General features: G+C 36.2%; 1 protein-coding gene across 24 annotated transcripts in view; it reads left to right on the forward strand.

The window, feature by feature from the left end:
• The window catches only part of TLL1 (tolloid like 1), a 129,462-nt gene that overhangs the window by 32,066 nt on the left and 77,342 nt on the right, over positions 1-20,054 (forward strand). For 2 of the 24 annotated variants that reach the window (XM_064417636.1, XM_064417617.1), the window contains exons 2-4: positions 1,556-1,618; positions 1,878-1,966; positions 3,892-3,968. The exons of 16 other annotated variants lie outside the window; for them this stretch is intronic. The gene's annotated coding sequence lies outside the window, so the exon portion shown is untranslated. Of the gene's footprint in view, positions 1-1,555; positions 1,619-1,877; positions 1,967-3,891; positions 3,969-20,054 lie in introns of those variants that run through there. 6 more of the 24 variants (XM_064417618.1, XM_064417627.1, XM_064417624.1 and 3 more) reach the window with 4 other exon arrangements.

Raw genomic sequence — 20,054 nt, forward strand, 5'->3', positions numbered from 1 at the left:
AGCAAAGGTGGGTTTGGTGAGTGCTTTTAAATTGAAGTGGTAGGCGTGGTCGGGTTCCTTTGACTTTCTAAGTGTTATCAATGAAGATAAGCGATTTTTGTCTTGTGGGCACTTAGCAAAAGTCAATAAATAAAGCTTCTGTTGACATCCTTGGCCAGTTCCATTGGATGTTCTTGTAACTAAATATTTGCAGGAACACAATTTATCTCACTACTTTAGTTGGATGTGCAGGGTTTGGTTCGAAGAGAGATTACACATCCCTCTCTGCATTGTGTTTCTCAAATCAAGCTTGAAGTCATCTTTGTTTTGGAACCACTGATTAACAGCGTATGGAATAAATTTTGCAGTTAGTGGGAATGTAAAGTAAATATTTACATGACCAAATTTTAATTTGACTTTGTAGGTGTGAAATTTGTGCTTTATAGCTATACATAGAGCTCAATCTATTTGTATATTTAGAGGATAAAAATAAAATCAGTTTATATTAATATGTGTAAATGTCACCCTTGTAATCCTTAATTTTTTTTTCCTTGGTTGCGTTTTTCTGGCTTTTTTTTTTTTTAAGAACAAACTAGACAAAGTTGTTATTGTTAAGTGGGTTGGAGGTAACTACTAATCATAGAATCTTAGAATATCTTGGGTTAGAAGGGACTTTAAAGCTCATATAGTTTCAAACTTCCTGCTGTAGTCAGGAATGCCACCCATTAGTTCAAATTGCTCAGGGACCAGTGCAACTAAATTAAAGGATGAATATTAAAATATGAAATTAGAAATGGTTTTAAAATTGTCTGTCTTTCAAATGTCACTGAAGGTGCATCTCAGAAGGATCTGGCCCTTTCTGTGTCACATCTGTATACCACTCAAATTAGGCATTCACTGAGGAGTATGTTTGAAAGAATTGGTAAATAGGCTAGTGGGTGAATTTTTTCTCATGGATACACATGATGGATTTTGATACTGATAATCCATACATGTGATTTCTAAGAATATTTTTCAGATTTAGAATTGCCATCAGCTGATGGCAATTGTGTGTCTTACAGGAGAAATTGTTTACACTCAGGAAAATAAATACATTTTACCTTTTCGTGAATTTGGATAAATGTATTCTGTAAATTATGTTTTGTTTTTCTTCACATATAATTGTCTCCTAAATACCAGCTGGCAGAGAAGTTGCCTTTTGCAGAACAGATGATTTTTTCACAGCAGTTACTTGATTCATTCCATAGCTGTCATTTTTTCAAGGAACAGATCAAACAAACATTCCTAAAAGTAAGGATTTTCTTCTTGACCCTTATCAACACTGAGTTTGAAATGATGGAAACTTTCAGAGCTTTTTTGTTGTTTTCCTTTGGATTTTTGTTCTTTGTGTTTTGGCTAACTCATGTCTTTATTTTAATTCTCTTGTTCCTGGAGCAGCGAGGATGCCTTGTTGTTTTGAGGGACTAGAGATTATACCTAGCTTTCCTGATTTTGGGGTTACTTTTCATTAAATGTTAGTCCCTTTGTCAGTTATGCACTGGTCTATTTGCCTTTCAACTTGGTTCTTTCTTTTCAGGGATTTACAATATTATCGAGTTAAGGATTCTCACAGTAGATGGTAATGGAGAAATACAGTTAAGTAAGTTTGTTTAAGAGTGCTGATTAAGTAAATGTTTTTAAGACTATTGCCTTAAGGCACTGTGTAAAGAAGTTTCATTTTACTTCTTTTAGCTCTAAATGTAGTTTTATTGAACTCTGTTGTTTGTTAAGCACTAGGTTTTTCCTACCTGATATGCTTAAGAAAAAAATGTGATATCTTCATTGTTCTTAATAAAATGGATTCCTAAATTGTAAGAGGATTAAGCATTTTAGCTTCTGGCCTTTGCACTTAATTGCAGAATACCTTTCTGGAGAGAAAAAAAAGAGACCAACAACCAGTGTTTTATGTTCTGGCTTGAAGTACTTCATTCCTGGAGATAGTTTCCAGGTAAATGAAATGGTCTTATCTACAACGTGTCATTTAAAAATCTGTTTTCCATTAGTGGGATAGTGAATGATTCTTCCTTATAATTAGGCAAATTGTAATTTAGTGGGTAGGTTAAGTTATTCTCTAAATTAAAGTAATTGAAGTGTTGGCAATTAAGAGTTGGTGTGATATCATAAATTACATGTGATCTTGCTTTTTGTCCAAGGACCTCAATGACTTTTCTAAATGCTGAGCAGTGTTCCTTTGAAAACATATAGCACATTTTTTGGAAAAATACGGTCTAGTACCCAGAGATATCAAAGGAGTCTATTAAGTCTCATAAAAAATACTCTTGTCTCTGAAGCCTTGCTTAAACTTTGGCATAATGCTGCTGTTCAGACCCTTTTTTAGAAGTCTTGAGAACTGAAGAAAATGCAGTTTTTATCATCTTTCAGCTTCATAATGAGTCCCAATGTTGTTTTGGGGACAAACTGATGATTTGTGTAGTCTTTTTGGCTCAAAGTATGAAAATAGGGCATGGGCTGTGCTGTGTTCTACTGAAGTGATGGGTTTTATGGAAGAGATGAAGGATGTATGTGGGCATGCATTGCCTGCCCTGGGGCGTGTCAGGGGAGACCAGGCAGCCTCTCAGGAGCTGAGCTGGTGGGATCTGAACGTTTGCAGTTTTGCTTGGAAGTGGTCTCTAGAGTGAACACTTAGGGGCATGCTTAAATTTTGTCAGGAAAACAGCAAGTTGGAGCAATTTGAAACAGTGAGGGAATGACAGGGAGAATGGATAATGACATGCCCCATGCTCATATTTATTTGCTTTGATCCCCTTTTTACTTACCAATCAATGTAAGACCAAGAGAGCACTATTTCTTCATGTCTCTGAAACCACTGGAATAATTGGTAAAAGTCTTGACAGGCTCTTAGAACAAACTTTTCTAATGTACAGAGTTTTCTATATGGCTTAATTAATTTCAGAATTAAATCAAGATATGGGCTTAAAATAGAAACTACACTGAACTTTGCTTTACAGCAGTTACAGAAATCAGAATAAAAGTAGTTAAATTAACTGTGGTACTTTTTTATACTTAGTATTTTTTCAAGTTTGTAATTGTTTGGTCTTTAACTTTTGTATAATTAGTCTAAGAATCTACAGGGAAGATTCTATCCCATGTGGAACTTTTTTGCCAAAATTACTAATTACCTAAGTAAGTGGTAATTACATAGTCCCCTGTGCAAATTATGTCTTAATCTTTTGATGGAGATTAAGACATAATTTTGGCAAGCATGCTTGAATTTTCAGGCTGCTGTGTAGTAATAATAAATGAAGCTATTGATTTGTCTCCTGAGTTTAAGTACACTGTTAGGTTAACATTTCAAATCCTAGAAACATCATTTAAATAGACAAAACAGAGGTAACTTGTATCTTGAAATGTGCAGAATTGTTTTATAGGAACTTAATGCAGTGATATTTTTTGAACTCAAACCCAGTATTTTAGGGTGTTTTATATCTTAATTTTAAAAATCACCTGCTCCTGTATATATAGCTTGTGTTTTCTGATTTGCACGCATGCCACACTTGCCTGAAGATCAGTTACATTGCCACTTGTGCCTTCACTGGAGAATGTAATCATGCTGCAAGAACAAATAAGGCACAACACTGCATCCATTTTCTCTGTTGCATATGAAAAATGCTGGGGAGGAAATGTGGTAAAGCATTATTAACAATCAAGACAGAATTTATCTCCCTTAAGGCCAGCCTTGTAAAAGTCAGGTGTTTAGTTTAATCTGGTCATCTCTCATCCTGCTGTGATGAGTTGAAGAGAGATGTGGCATTATCAGTCAGTCACTGGGCCTATGTTAGATGTCTGCATTAGGCATGGGTGCATGGCCTGGGCCTGAAATACCTGTTTTTATCTTTCTTCTTGCTGGAAAAGTGAGTATAGATGTGTATGATCCAGTGAGCTACACTTTGGATACTCTTGGATTTGGAGGGAATAGCTGAACTTCCCAAGTAAGTGATCAGATATTCTATTTAATTAAAGTTGTTTATGCAACTGCCTGTTTACCTAGTGAATTCACATAACTGGTATTTGATTTTATTCTACATGGACAGATACTTTTTTTTGGTCTCAGTTTTCCTTGTAAAGGACAACAGTTTGGAAGCACATTATCTGTGCACTGGATGTTTCTTCACTTTGCAGGCATGGTGACCCCTTTTTTTTTCCCACTAGTTTTCACTTTTCCCTGTTTTTGCATGTTTGATTTGCCTTGATATTTTTACATTGAAGAATGGGCTACAAGATATAGAAATGGTGTTGGGGCACTCTTTCCAAAGATTTCCTGGTCTGTAAAATGTCCAGTTTGAGAGTCAAGTCTTTCATTAATGGTTGAGATAAACTATTGTAAAACTAGATGGGTACTTTGAAATTTATCCAGTTACTGGAATTCACACAAATGGAGAGGAGATGTTCAAATAGATCTTCTGAGGCATACCTGAATGTTCCCTTTTTTCATCTACTTTCTGTTGAGTGGTTTAGCATTCAACTTAGAGACTTTCAGAGGGTATTCTTAAGTCAGTGGGAGTGAGGCCTGGCTGATGTGTTTCAAAATCACACTCGCTTATAAAGAATAAATATATTCTATTTTAGAAACAAATAATGCTCTTAAAGAAAACATTACAAATTTATTCCTCACTTGCATTCCTTTGTATTATGTATTTCTTCTGGCTCTAACACTAGCTTTGTCCTCATAGCAAAAGTAAACATATGGGAAAAGCTAAACACTTTCTTGCTTACAAAGAAGGTAAACAAGCACTTCTTTTCATGAAAATAGCCAATGTTTTATTTTAAAGAAGAGATAACCCAAGACTTTTCAAAAAAAAGTAGTGCAACTCATCCTGAGAAGCAGATGGGAAGCAAAGAGCTCTTTGAAACAGCTGATAGCATGTTAAAGTCTGTAAGGTGGTGTGGCTGGTGAGGTGGACTTGTGGGATAGGCCACTTTTTATTCAGGAGAAGTAACAGCAGTATGGTAGTTCTAAAACCTGCTTTACTAAACCATAGAAAGCAAGTAATAGGCAAAACTGTATATTATTCATTTGTGGTTAGTGAGTGCTCAGATATTGCAAATAACCGTATTGTGTAGGAAAATAACTATTGTGTAGCAAATAACAGTAAATTTGGAAAAAAGGCTTCCTCAGTGTATCCATGCCAGCCTTACATAACATGGACATTAACTTTTCTATGAAACTTGCTTTTCTATATAGTTGCTTTTGATGTTGCTTTTTGGAAGTTAGCTTTTGATCCACACTTAATACTATTTTTGTGTAATAGGTAGTGACTACTGTTTTCCTTGGTTTCAATTTTATTTTGGATTCAAGAAAGATGATAATTTGTATAACTGATCAAGTATGTATTTTAATATTTTCAAATAATTCAAGAAACAGAGTATTCACTTCCAAAGTTTCAGAATAAAGAGTTGATGGAAGCACCAAACTGAGGCACAAAATCAAAATTGTGTAGAAAAAAAAGTTTGCACAAAAATGTTAGGACATAGTGAAAGTTGAGGAAAAGCTACGTGTCAGTTGGATGTTACTGCTTTCAGTCCTCTGGGCTTTCATAGCTATATGCCTGCCTGTCTGTTCTTCCATTCACCAATTACTTGGAACACAAGTATTGCTCTGGGCAACAAAGACAAATCTGCAAAATCTGTATGAGTCTACAAACACTGTGTAAATCACCAACTATACTTCATAGTTAGCATTTAGAAGAGAGCAAGCCAAGGACAGGAATTGTGCTTATATTCGTGGCTTAAATAAATTGCAAATTTTTTTTTTTTTGACTTTGCTTAGAAAATTTTTCAAGCTATCAAGTAGATATAATCAAGTAAGTAGGAACGAACCCACCCCATTTCCTCAGACTTCTGTACAAAAATTCTCCTTGGTAAAATATTAATTACACTGTGGTTCCAGGCTAGATACACAAAAGGTGTAAATAATAAATTTCTCACTGTAGCTCTGTTTTTTCTTATCTTTATAGGTGTTAGGGAGTGAAGCAGAGCATGAAGTGCCCTACATGGCAATTCTAAGCTGTTGTGATGAAGATTCTGCTGAACATGCCAAAAAACCTCCCAATTATTTATAGTGTTAACATGTGTATTGGTTAGTGCAGGCTGAGCTTCACAAATGCACATCATGTAAGCTTTCTCATAGTTAAGCAGTAATGTCTGCTAATCATGACAGGTTTTAGACTGGATTTTAGCTACTGATTTCAGAACAAGGTTGGTCTTTGATGCTGAAGAGATCTCTCTTGAACTGTCACCTGTCCTAGTCTGTGTTTTGGCATTTGTCCGTTTTACCCTCTCTGCCTTATTGCAGAGTTAAAGAATGGGGGCCACAATCCTCAAATGCAAATTCCTACAACTGCCATAATTTTATAATTGGAGAGTATTACTACACACAGCTGTAGATTTGATATTGTCTTTGGTATTTTAAGATTATTTTGACTGTTGCTGGAGGATGGGATAGAGAAAAGCTATTACATTGCAAATCTTTGAAATTTGGAGGGGAAAAGGCCCTGAAGCTAAAAACCCACTTTTTTTTTTTTTGTAATTCCCATCCAATTTTATTCAGATTTAGTTGAATTTAAACAGTTCAGTTTAGACACCCAATTTCCCTTCAGTTGATTTTTTTCTTGGAAACTGGTTTCAGCCTGCCAAATCAGTGTCTGAACGTGGCTGTTCCAGGGCGAGGGTCCCAGGCTGCCACAAAAGCACTAGACTACATTATGCTGGGAACTGACAGAACAAAATGATTTTGAGTGAAGCAAGTTAGTGAAGTCCTTCCTCCTATCCTGAGCCCCATCAGCCTCTCAGAATGCCTCCTGGGAGAAAAGGTTCTCACAATTGCTGGGAAACTTGGAGAAGCAGACAGCCTGGCCAGGCTATCTCCATTAAACCATAGTCTCTTTCCCTCCTTTGGGGGCACAAATATGTGGCACAGATCCCACCTCCAGAGTGGGAGCAAAGAGTGGGATAAATGGAGCCATGGCTCTCCTGACTGACGTAGGAGGTAGGACTCGGCTCCATGAGCCATCTCCCTCTCTGGGATAAGGCCTTCCTCTATTGCAAGGTAACTTCCTGCATCTCAGCTGACAAAAGTCTGCTGTAATTTCAGGCTGAAACCTGTGATGATGGGTGCATGGTCCTTGTTGCTGGCCCTGCTAGAAATTGACTTCCACTTTTTAAGGCAATAGCCAGGAAATTACTTTAAAATAATTATCTGTTTTGTAACTATACATAATAGAAGCACATTATGACACAATCCTCGATGTTGCAAATTATTTAGTTTTCAAAAATAATGCTACAATAGAAAAGAATGAAAATGTCTGTATATCTGTTATGTCTAAATTGAGATTCTTTTGCTGTAGAGGTTTTTTTCCCCTAATCATAGTACATCATAATACAAGGCCCCAAAACAGAAAGCACAGTGCAGTACTTTATTTTACCTTTCTTTTAAGGGATTAATTTATGTGAAATATCATGGGAGAGATGGAAGAGTTTCAGCTCCTCCAAAGGGTTTGTTTCAAGTGTGCACTGTCAATGAAGTTTAGGTACAAGGAAAACTAAGCATTACCATGAAGACTGCTGTATTTGCAAAACAGCCTTAGTGTTAGATATATCTGTTTCTTGAATTCATTAGTTAAGGTCTTTTGGCAGAAAACTCTTATGAGTTTTACTAGTGAGATAGTCTTACATTTTATAGTGGTGAAATGTATAACAATGGCTAGATACTTATCATCTTTACAGACGATTGTTTTAATGAGTTACACTATCGCTTTCTTTTCAGAAAGAGTAGTTTTTAAATTCAGTTTTCTCTAAATGAAAGGTCATCTGAACATACAGTTCAGATTAATTTTTCTTCCAAACAAAATACCATTAAATTTTAGTATTGCCGGGTATTCCTGTCCATGTTATTGTGAGGAAAGACACGATGTGAATATTTGGCTGTCAGCTTATCTGATACTATCTTTTCTATTAAAGAGCAGAATGCACATTGCCAACCTTTTGTTATCTAGTTTCCCGACTGCAGCACAGTGTCGAGTTCTGCCAAACTGGCTTACGTTTATTAAGTGCTCACCATGGACTTTAGTTATCTTTTCCTGGTAGTCTGCATCCTGCCACTTTAGCTGTAAATGTCACACACTCTTCTTCATTCATGTTTCCTACTAAGAGTTAGTTTTATTGAAATTGTGTGCAGAAATATGCAAGCGGGCAGGGGAGAAAAATTAAATTTGTTCTAGCCATAGGTGCTGCTGAAAAGACTTCTGTAGGGAAGAGGTAAAAAATACTGTTCTTGTTGGCTGTACCCTGTCTGGTGAGTGGAAAAATGGGAAAAGACCCATAAAAAATGTCCAAATGTAGAAGATTAAAAAAATTTATTCTGATACCTTAAAGCATAATTCGTGTGAACTAGTCTTTTTTCTGTGTTTGCATAGCATGTACCAAAATTTAACTTTCATATTTTAACTCAGGTATTGATTTTTAAGATGTAATCTTTCCCTATAATTAAAGAGAGGACAGAAATAATAGAACAGAAGTCAGTATACAAAATGCTAAAAATTTGTTACCATTTAACTAGTTGCAGGATATGCTCCTTTTAAGTATCTGATCTGCTGACAGATTGAAACTATACTGCAAAGTACATCAAACCAACTCCTTGGTACATCTGAATTACACTTCACTATAAGTCTCACCAGACAAGAGTGTTTTGCTTTTTAGGACATTTTACCGCAAGTAAAATCTTGTTATACATCTACAAAGAAGATATTATGTAAGGTTAGAACAAAATGTTATTTTGTCCCAAACCAAGTGAAGTACAATTTTCAAAATGTTTCCATAGCAGGGAAGAAATTCCATGTACTCAGAGGGGGAAAAAAAACAAACCCCAGAACATCTTATTGTGAAATCAAACTGCCTTTACATTATCCTGAAGAATGTAAAAATCATAATATTCCATGGCACAGCATACCTACATGTGACAACAGTGTGCTTTTGATTGTTACAGAAGCAAGGAGTGTAGGAGGCAAGTGTTGGAAAAGATGTGTACATGGCTGCACACTAATGTACCCTAGCTGATATTTATTGGTAATAAATGAAGCATTTATCTCCAGTAGCTACCTATCCCTAAGTATTTGTTATGTTTTGAAACTTGTTCAACATTTTTTCTTTTGTCTGATGTTTTTTTTTATGGTGACACAAATTTCTGATAAGGATTTTCTTTTTTTTTTCCCCTCCAAACCTAAGCTACCTTCTCTTTCAAGCTAATCAGACCAAAGGCTCATTTTTTCTCTTTTTCCTGCCAAGTGTAGACATGAGATTTTTGCTTTGTTTTAGTAATTCTCTGCTGAAGATGAGGGTGCTTCTGGGAGTTGCAATTTCAGTAAATACCTTCTTCACTGGTGCGTTGTTAATATCGTTTGTACAGTGCTCCATGTTAAATTTCACCTCATTGATTATCATAATACAGAATTGCCTCAGAAGTTTAGTTTTGCCCCAGTGGAAAATACCAAAGATTCCATTCCTGAAAACTGCTTTTGCTTCACTGACAGATGACTTTGCCAGATCAAATAGGATGATAGGAAAAACACAAGATCAGAACTGTTCATTTATCTGTCCATCATGATTTTTGCTTTTCAGATAACTTTACCACAAGTCAAATCTTGTTATGTGTCTTTTTTTTCTAATTACCTTAAACTCAAGGATCATGAGATTACTGTGAATCTTTACTGTCATTTCCTGCGCCATTCAGAAAAATAATGTATATTTCTGTCAAGGCATCTGAACCAACTCAAACCAGATGTTAAGAATTTGTCCTGTCATTTCAATTCAGAATTTATATAGGTTTTTTAGGGTATTTTGTAGATCCAAAGTAGAAAGAGCTGGGAAGCATGCTGATTGTAACATGCAAAATTACTCCAGCTGGTACCAAAGGGTGGTCTGAAGTGGCACAGCCACGTCTTGGTGGCCGCAGCTTTTGTTGTCAGCTGTAGAATGCTCACTCACTATCTGCTTGCCACAAATACCCTGAAAAGTTTTTGAAGTGAAGTTCTTCTGCAAAACATCAGGCATCAAGGACAGCCAAAAGAAGCCAGACCCATGAAACACAGACTGTCTTGTTAATGTGTTTGTACTGACCTCTCACAGAGCAGTGAGAAGGAAAATGTTATGTCAGTATGTGTGTGTCAATTAAAGCATCATATGAAAACTGCCTTTTGTGACTGCTGGGATGAATTTTCTACGTTTGTTAAATATTATACCGTTCTACAGGAAGTTTACTTATAAGGTATGGACGGTAGAGAGCAGGTTTTCTGAAAGCACTGGAAAGTGTATTTTTGACTTTAAAAGAAAAACAATGGTGTGAAATTTATCCTGTGAAAGAGATAAATAATTTTTCACGGTCTTCAGAGATGAAGCTTATTAGAGCTCTCTGTTATTTTTATTGCTTATACCAGATATGTTTTACATACAGCTTTCTTGAAATTGAGATAATTTGCAGTTCTGGAACTTGATGTTATCATCTTTGTTTAAGAAACTACTTAACTTTTGTTGGCTGCTACTTCTGATAAACTCATATAAGAGTGATTTTGTTTTTTCATTGTCTCTTTTCCAGATACTGTGTCTGTCCTGCCTCCAAGGAGAGGCTTTACTTTTCTGTGGGATCTGTAGGGCAATGACAGTTGTTTCTCTTACCTTTATACTCGGGGATTGGAGTTCAGTAACCATAAAATGAGCATTTTGAATTGGTAATTCACTTATTGTAACCATCACATCAAGCAGTTATACTTTTGACTGCCTATTCCAATTCTGTCTAGTCCCTTGCTTTCTATTATCTTAAGGTGGCAAAGGGTGTATTTGCAACTCACTTTTTTTAGAGTGTGGATGAGCTACAGATAAAAATTAGTGGAGTATGATTAATAAAGTTAATGATCATTGCCACACTGTAAATGCCTTCCCAGCTCCAGCATGCCTTATTCCATAACAGTGTGTTCTGTCCAGTTTGATCTGTCCCATTATCAGCTTCTGTTTTCTTTGCCATTTGTCAGTGAAACTAAGAAGTCACACAGTGAATAAGCTTCTTTTTACTATTTTAATGTGATAAAATAATTTAACATTTTTTTCTGTTACATTTTATATATAATGACTTCCTCAGGTCTCTCATTATACCTTGAAAAATCATTTGCCCTTATCCCTTATGAACCTGTTCCAGCCTGTCTGTATTCTGTTGAGAGAGCATACATGAAAGCTGAACTGTCCTGCTAATGGCCTACTAAGTTTGTTTGCCAGGTGAAATATCTACTGTTCTTTTATACCATTTGTCTGCTAAAATAGCTTACAGTTCTTGGGCCACAATGTTGCCCTGAAACTCATGTTTGCCTGGTTGTTCACCATTCTGCTAATTCCATGTTGCATTGATAAGTGGGCCATTAGCAATTTCTCTTGTTTCTGTACAGCTGCATCCCCAGTGAACTCTGGCCTTTTTCCCAGCTCTCTCCCTTGTTGTTTTCCATTGCTTGCCAACTTGATAAGATACCGAGCAGGTTCTGTTTGATCCACGTGCCTAATATTTCCTTGATGAGGTGGACAGAGCTATGAACACCGAAAGGGTGGCCTCATGTCAGTCAAGGCATGCTCTGCTTCTTGGCTGCTGTTAAACCAAGCTGTTGATTTTTAGGCTGTATGCCATGTAAACTCACAATCCTTTTGGGGAATTTGTGTTTTCTGGGATACATCTGCTTCCTATAATGTGATCTATATTCTTCACAGGTACGTGCACCTGTGTGCACCTGTTCTGAATGTATGAGTTTTCTAAAATGTGCCCAGGTTAGCTGTTAGCTCTTGGTTTGGACAATTGTGATTTCAGTTTAGCTAGAGGTCCAGGTCACTCTGCATTTAGGACTTGTCTCTCTCATTGTACACAGTTACTGTAGACCCATGTTAAATGCTGACTTTTTCAGCATTTAGTATTAGAGTAATTATTTTTATCTTTGAGTGTAAAGTTTTGCTGATAGGCATGATGCCAGCTGGAGTCAACTTTTCTCTAAAAGTCCACTTATCTTCATTTCTTTGCTAGTAATTTTAAGCTGTCTGCATCTTGCTGTACAGTAAGACTTCAATATTTTTTTATATTGTTATTAGTATTACTAGTATTGAAGGATGCTATCAGTTAAATGCTCGTACAGAATTTTATTTATGGTAGGAATTCCAGTGATACTGTCACAAAATTTTACTCTTTGGCTTGATGTATTTTAAATGCTTAGAGCAGGAATGGTCTCTACATTTGTATTTGTGATATTGGTTTATGAAAATTGAGTGGTAGCGCAAACTTATTTTTTAAAAAATAGATCTAAAGCCAAGTAAGAAAGGTCAGCTTCAAATTGAAAGACTCACAGAAAAAGTTTTCAGTAGAAACAGTGAAAGAAATGTACTGTTTTCAAAGTGGTTCTCGGTAAGTTATGGGAAGGTTCTTGCAATAGTTGGTGTGCCAGCAGGGATCTGAGTTTAGTAGCCCAACCAGCTGCATATTTCTGTTAACAGAAAGTGAATTTCAAAGTGAAATCTTTTTTGTATTTCTAAGTACTATGTCATTAAAACAGTGAACTTCTGGGTATTCCATGAAAAATTTGGTAGAATATATGGTTGAACTTTTATTTTGGACACTATTATACAGGGAAATTGAGAGTAACATGGAAAGGAGAATAAAATATGTATTGTTCATAAACTAGGTTATAGTATTTTATAATTTCTACTTCTACTCACTCATTGTTTATGTTTTGCAATTTAAATAAAAGAAAATTTCAATATGACAGATTAACCAAAAATAGTGACTTTGATTTTAGTTCTATTTTTGAAACATGGAGAATGGGAAAAATCCATTTACCAAATGGAAAGCAATGTAATTATTAGAAAGAAAGGTTATTTTCATACTCCCATACTGGAACTGATACTAAATTCCAAACTTGAAAATACCGTATTTGTTGATCTAGTGACAATAGTCAGGCAGATGATGTTTTTGTGGTGGCACATGAAGCTTTGCTGGGACTGGGAGCTATGGGTGCTCTTTAAAGAGCAAGCAGTGCAATGCTTCAGGAGAGTGAGATGCTGTGCAAACCCTGCCAGGTGGGGATGGGTTGGCTGTCATGATCAGCTCAGCAGTAGTTAGCAGTGCTCTTGTTCAGCACAGGCTAGGGAACCAGCAATGGCTGCTGCATTTTGCCTTTCAGATTTTTTGTTAGAACTGAAAGATCACTGTGGAGTTAGCAGAGTACCTTATTTCCTTGAGGTGTTTGCCTTATTTTATCAAGATAACTTATTTCAGTGCAAATCCAATAAATGCCTCTTGAGATATCACAGATTGACAAAAATAGGTGGGATCAATCAAGTAACTCAGGCGTAGAACTGGGAACAGAAATATTTGTTTTAGTAACTCGGAAGCTTTTTGGTGTTTTCTTCCAAATGAACTGTTGCAGGTGGAGTAGCACTGATATGCATTTTCTAAGTTTTCCTTTTAATCTCCTAAGATCCATAATACATAGATTTTTAATTTACTATATTTTCTCAAGATTTATAGGAACCTTGCAATCCTTTCTATGCAGTCTTGAGCTCTAAGGTTCTAGCTTGCTTTCTCTAGGTCACAGAAACGTGAAGTACCCTTTGTCAATGCCAAACAAGCATTCAGAAAAAAAATCCAACCCTAAATCCCTCCTGCCAATTTCAGCTCTGATGCCTTAAGTTGCAGAATGCTTTCCTGTCCTGACAGATGTTCCTCCCATGTTTTATGAAAACAGATGAAGTCATTTTAGCACATGAAGATGTCTTCTGTTCTCAACCTTTGTGTCAGGTCACTTTATGCTCTCTGAATTGTCCCTTGTGCATTCATGATTTTCTAACGCATTCCTCAAAGTTAAAAGCATTTGGGATGCCACAAAGACAGTTTTATGGTATATGCACAACCCAAAGCTATGCTTCTTACTTTTGTCTGCCATGAAAAGAACAATTAAGTCCTGTTAGTACAGGATTTTTCTTTTTTCAACTGTGTCTTGTAGATTACATGACCATTTTCTGTTTATCCCCATTCTGCCTTATATCTTTTTTTTTGGTATTTGTTAGTTCTAAGATTAATATGTCAGTCCTTCAGTTGAAAATGAGCATGACGTTTCTAAAAGATTCTGGTGATATATTTCTACTGATTGTACTAAAAAGCTGACTCTCTTTAAATATAGTTCTTTTTTCTTGTTCAGATATAGAAAGAAATGTACTTTCAGAACTAGTACAAGAACAATTTATAAATCATAAATGTCACTCATTTTCACAGTAGGGAAGGTGCTTCTACTTGACACTTTTATAGATTAGTTTTTATATGCCATTTGTATGATTTGTCCACATGAATGTATTTATACCAGTAGTAGTCATGTTATGATAATTTTTTTTTCTTTTTGGGATCTGAGTTTTTGGGAATATCTAGTAACTGAATAACTTATGATTTTCACAAGAGGGCTGTGATAGTACAGCTCTCTAATAACAGAAACAGTATTCATGCTACCAATCCACAATCTGAGCTCTTGTCTTCCTAAAAGAGCTTCCAACAGATCAGTTTTTATAAAATGACAGTCTGTGGATATTTTAGCTCCTAACAGAAAATTTAAAGTATTCATTTCCACACACAGGGAATTACCCAGGATCATTTACCTGAAATTTTATCTGTCCCAAAATGCTCTGTATTGTTTGAGCACTCTCATATTCAAAGACCAATGCCATAAAGAGCTCTGCTTTAGAGCACAGGCTCAACAAATCCTCCTGTTTTGTTCTTTATTAGGAATGCTATTTTCAGTTACTCTTGTATTAACTTGGGGAAACACAAGTATGTGTACTGACACAATTTGTACGTGAGAAACGTGGATGTGGAGGATTACGATTTACAGAGCAGAATTCATATAAGAAGAGATAGCTGGTAGAAGAAAGCATGTTTTGTATGCCTGGCTTTTTTTTCCTCCCACGTGTGGAACACCCGTCTCTCAAATATTTACAGGAGTATGCCTTTTGATAATATAGGATTTGTCTGCAGAGTTAAAAGAAGAGTCCAAGAGTTAAATGAAAGTGGTTTTTAAACACAGTAATAATACATGTGGTCTGCCTAAGAGCTAAGTGATGCAGTAGCATGTTTTCTGACTGCTCTTTACTTGGTCAAGTGCTTTTCTTTGGTTTTCTACATATTCATATTTATTTCTGAATTGTTTGCAATGAAAGTATAAAAGAATAAAGAAGGAAGATCACCTGGGTGTTAAAGAATCTACTACAGTTCTCCATTTCTAAAATGTTACTAGTCAAGGAAATTTGAAATATTAGACCCTTAATGCCATAGGCTAAACAGCAGTCCTCTGAAAAGGTTAATATTTAATTTGGCATATTTGCTCTGAATGTTAGCTATATTAAATATTTGTGTTTTCTCTGAGCTTGAAAGAAGCTTAGTATTTTCAGCATCTTGTGTAATTCCTATTTTCAGAGATATATTAAGAGGTTATTTAAGGTCACCACTGTGTTGCTGTCAAAAGACACAGCTCTCATAGCCAGCAGACCATGCTAGCCCAGGGTGAGCTGGCTAGAAACATCATGTTTGGCTCATGTACTTTGTTTCAGCTGCTGAATTGTACTGAAAGACATCTGAAAATACTCTGAGAATAATTTAGGCAGCAACATCTTTATTAATTAAGAAACAAATCCATTTAAAAAAAAATTAAATACTTAGTATCTCCCTTCTCTGTGTTCATGCAAACAGCAGCTGCAATTAAGGCTGTTGTAGCTGAAAGAGGAGAAGCAGTGTCGGCGAGTGGGATGGCAAATGGACCCTGGTACGCTGTTCCTGCTAACATATGGGCTGCTATTAGAAAGGAGCAGAAGAAATCTGGTGGTGAGCAGTACATAAGGAGCTGCAATGGCTTAATGAAGGCAAGAAGAGAAGAATAATTGACATGGAGAACAAGTCAGGATCTGTTATTTGAATTGGCCCTTCGGTGTTTCAGTTTGACATGCAAGCTTTAATGCCCTATACAATGAGGATCAGCATGAGGCTGACTTATGGAAATAGAAAGCCTCACCAAGATATAACTTTTGCTTTCTTTTAAAATTTGTGAAATTCTTGAACCTTCACATAGCTACCATTTTACACCACAGAATGGTCTGTACTTAAATTCACGGGACTCAGGTGTTTCTCACCATAGGATTGATTTTAATCTTATTTTGCTTGTGATGCATCAGCCTGATAATCAGCTGCAAACAAGTAAGAAACTGTAAGTCCTTATGAAAATCCCACTGCAAATTTGCACAATTAACCTAATCAATTTGTGGCAGCCTGGGGGTGGCAATAGTGGTTGCAGCCTCACAAATCTGGGGATAAATACAGTCTTGCAAATAAATTATAGGCACAGGAGAAAGCTGAAGTTGTGTATTTTTTTATTGTCCTCTCCCCTGCCTCCCCCGCTTGAGTTCTGTGGATGACTCTTGAATTACCACCATGCCAAAAACTAGGAAATGAGTAAGTGTGGACTCAGTGCCATAATTCTCTTCAGAATGGGGCGGGGATTCTGCTGGCTTGCAGCACAGTACTTGCAAAAGGCTAATACTCTTTACTGGTTAGAAACAAGGATTTAAAAAAGCTTTTAGCAGTTATGTTGGATAGTGCTTTTCAAGAGCAAACAAATAAATGCATAGATGAAATGAGGTTTCATTGTTTCCATCAAGAGACAAAATATTACAAGGATGGAATAAATTCTGTCTCAAGTGTTCTCATGGCTAAAATTGCTCAAAATAATAAGCTATGGAAGAATCAGATGTATCAAATATTAAATTCTACTTAATAACTTGGTATGAGGTGTTGGACAACATCAATACTTTTCCACTGTACATTTACTGTCATTTCACTAACTCTGAGGCTAATTTTTCACTTTCTCTTTTACTTGCTGTGTCCAAAAAATAATCAGCAGCTGTACCGAGTCTCCATGGGAAAATAAAACCCAACCACTTAAATTACAAATGTGGGGGGAGGGAGAGGGAGGAAACAGTATTCAGAAGCAAGCAAGGAAAATAGTTGTGATGCATGAGACTCATCATTTCTATTTTAAACGATTACATGAATTGGATGATACAGAGTTAAAGAATCAGGCTTCAACTTTTTAGCTTTATTGTCTAAAATTTGTACTCTGGTAAGAAATAAATGTGGTAGGAGACAGCTACTGAAAATGAAGACAGCAATGTAGAATTGCCTTGGTCCAATACCCAGAACTGACTGTTTTAAGCACTGGATCACTGCCAAAAAAAACAACATTAAGAGCTATTTAGTCTCTTTCCTTGTCTTTTTCACAGAGCCAAGTCACAGAATGATGTGCTAAAATATGAGATGGAGTGACTTAAGTGAGGTTCATGACAAAAATGATGGAAACAGGAAGCTGCAGCTGATAATGAAAATCACTTCTGAAACTATAATAGGGGTTTATTTACATACGGTTAAATAATTCTCCATGTTTAAATATAAGATGATGCAAATGGAGCAATATTTATTTCATGTGGTATGATGACAACCTTGATCCTGAATGCCAGATAATCCCTTAGATATGCACTTTCCTTTCTGTGCCATTTGGCTTTCTGTATAAATCTTTGGTTGCATTTAATGATTATTCAGGATTTTCTGGTTTCGAGGTACTGCTTTAGCCTACTTGGGATTTTATGTCTGTGAGAAAATGAACATTATTTTCAGTTCTCATAGATGGGGAAAAGGTACAGAAGGGGAGGAGTTCCACATATATCAGGGCTGCTTTATTGTAACATTATTGTGATGTGCTTATGTTCTAATGACAAGTTATAAAGAAAGTGTTGCTGTGGCTTCTTATTGTCATAGCAGAACAAAATTACTACGGGAGTTCTCTCCCTAATTACTGAGTTCCTTATCCATTCTACTCCATAGTAACAACCTGTAACACTAGAGGAAAGATGTTATGGTTGTGGAATTTCTTGAAGACTGGTATTGCCAGATCCAGATAGCTTATCTGAGTAGTTATTCCTTTTTTAGATTTTTTTAAAATTATGTTTCCTCTCTCCAGACTGCTGCTGCTGCTTCCCCCTCAGGGTTGCTGTGCAGTGCTTGTGCTCTGCTGGCTTTGGCCATGATTCTGCTGTTCTTGTACCAGGATTCTCTTGGGGGAACCATTCATATCTGACGTGCCCGGATGTTGTGGAAGAAGAAAGAATCCAGGGAAATATGCTTACAAAGGTGTATGACAAGAAACTACTACTCTCCTGTAGTGTATATACATTTAATCCTTCATTTTATCAGAAACCGTAATTTTTAACATAATTTTGTAACTTAGTGTCACTGAAAGGTTGGGATGGTAAATCTGATTTGCCCCATACCAGCAGTAGTCTATTTATGTATAAATGTTTTATTAATTTTGTTCTTCATCTTTGAAAGGGATTTTATTATCTCAAATCCTTCCAATTCATTCCATGGAATGATTTGGAAAGTACCTTTTTTCTTTTTTGAAGTCTGCAGATTGGAAAAGCATATAAAAGATTTTACCTCTATCTTTTTAGCTACTTAAACTAATCTTTTTGACTTGTGCCATGCATTATCTGTTAGCTTGTAATTCACTTGGTTTGGTGCTGATACTCTGTTTTCTTGGTGTTTGAATGAAAATGTCTAAGACTTGAATCTTTGAGGAGGCCTTGTAGCAGCTGCTGTGTCTGTCTCAGCCCTAACAGCTGTTTCATGTAGGTGGCACACGCAGACTGACAACTTTCTTTCCATCAAGTACTTTTCTCCATTCATCTATATGTGGCTTATTTTTCAAGTTATCAATTTCTCTATTCTCTAAGTAACTGAAATAATTAAGATCTGGTCTTAATTTCAGCAGAAATTAGTTTTTTCTTTCCAGTCTTAAGTGTTTGAGTTGTCAATATTTTAAAAGAAGATTTCACTTTGAGAGTGATAATTTTGCCTCTTAGAGGCTTTTTTTTTTCCTATTGTAAGAAAGCATAGCCATATAATTAATTTTGTAGATCTTGACCCTAAGGCTATCCAGGGTAATGGAGTTTCAAAGTAACATGAAGGTGACTATTATAGAATCTTAGTGGTCACAAGGACGATCTGGGGTAATTATGACTGTTGTGATAATATAGATCTGAATTTGCCCCCTGGTGTATTTTTCTAGCCTCCTTAATAAGGCTAGCTATAGCAGGAGAAGTCAGTGACTGGGAACAGCAAAAAAACCCCTCATGACCTGTCAACCTTCTTTTCCTATGCCAAAAATCACAGTCAGTTATCACCAAATAGAAGTTCAGCTAATATTGCTGCAATGATTTCTGCTAAGAGTGATGAGCAACTTTCCCAGAAGATGGAGAATTGTTTTCTCCACTCTGCTGTTCAGTGGCAGAAATGATTTCTTGTATGTGGTGTCACATAAAGCAGTTCAGCCTTTGCTGTGGTAACAAACATTATCTGTGATTGCCCTATATTTTTGGCACTCATGGATCTTCCCAAGAGTCACTGATTTCTTGCTATGGCTTTCCTTTCAAAGTGGTTAATATCTGCTCTGAAGAAAGCCTTGTGTTTTAATTTATTTTTTATTATGCTCCAAACTGTTTCTGCTTACTAAAAACTTGAAATAGTAGAAAACTATAATAAGACATATTAATAGTAGGATGGATAAGTGGGTCTCCTTGAGGTGATTTCTCTGTAGCTTCGTTTTGCCACTATCTGGCCTGAGGCAGTTATGAGTGCTGAAGAAAGTTCTCTGTGTAGCTGCTTGTTTTGCCAACAGTGCAGGCACCTTTACTGTTTGCTGAGCAGTGTCCTCTGTGTCCAGTTTAGTGGTTAACCCATTATATGAGGAATCTATTTTACCAGCTACAAAGTGTGTGTGGTGTTGATGATGATCATCCACAAAAAAAGAACATAGTTTCTGACAGCCAGGAAGCTTGCCAGGTTGAGCAGCTTAACCAAGAACAGAACCTTTCACAGAGTAGCTGTTGCAATATTGAAGAGCCTGTCCTCA

The sequence above is a fragment of the Passer domesticus genome, chromosome 4 (assembly GCF_036417665.1).
Source record: "Passer domesticus isolate bPasDom1 chromosome 4, bPasDom1.hap1, whole genome shotgun sequence".
Taxonomy (NCBI): domain Eukaryota; kingdom Metazoa; phylum Chordata; class Aves; order Passeriformes; family Passeridae; genus Passer; species Passer domesticus.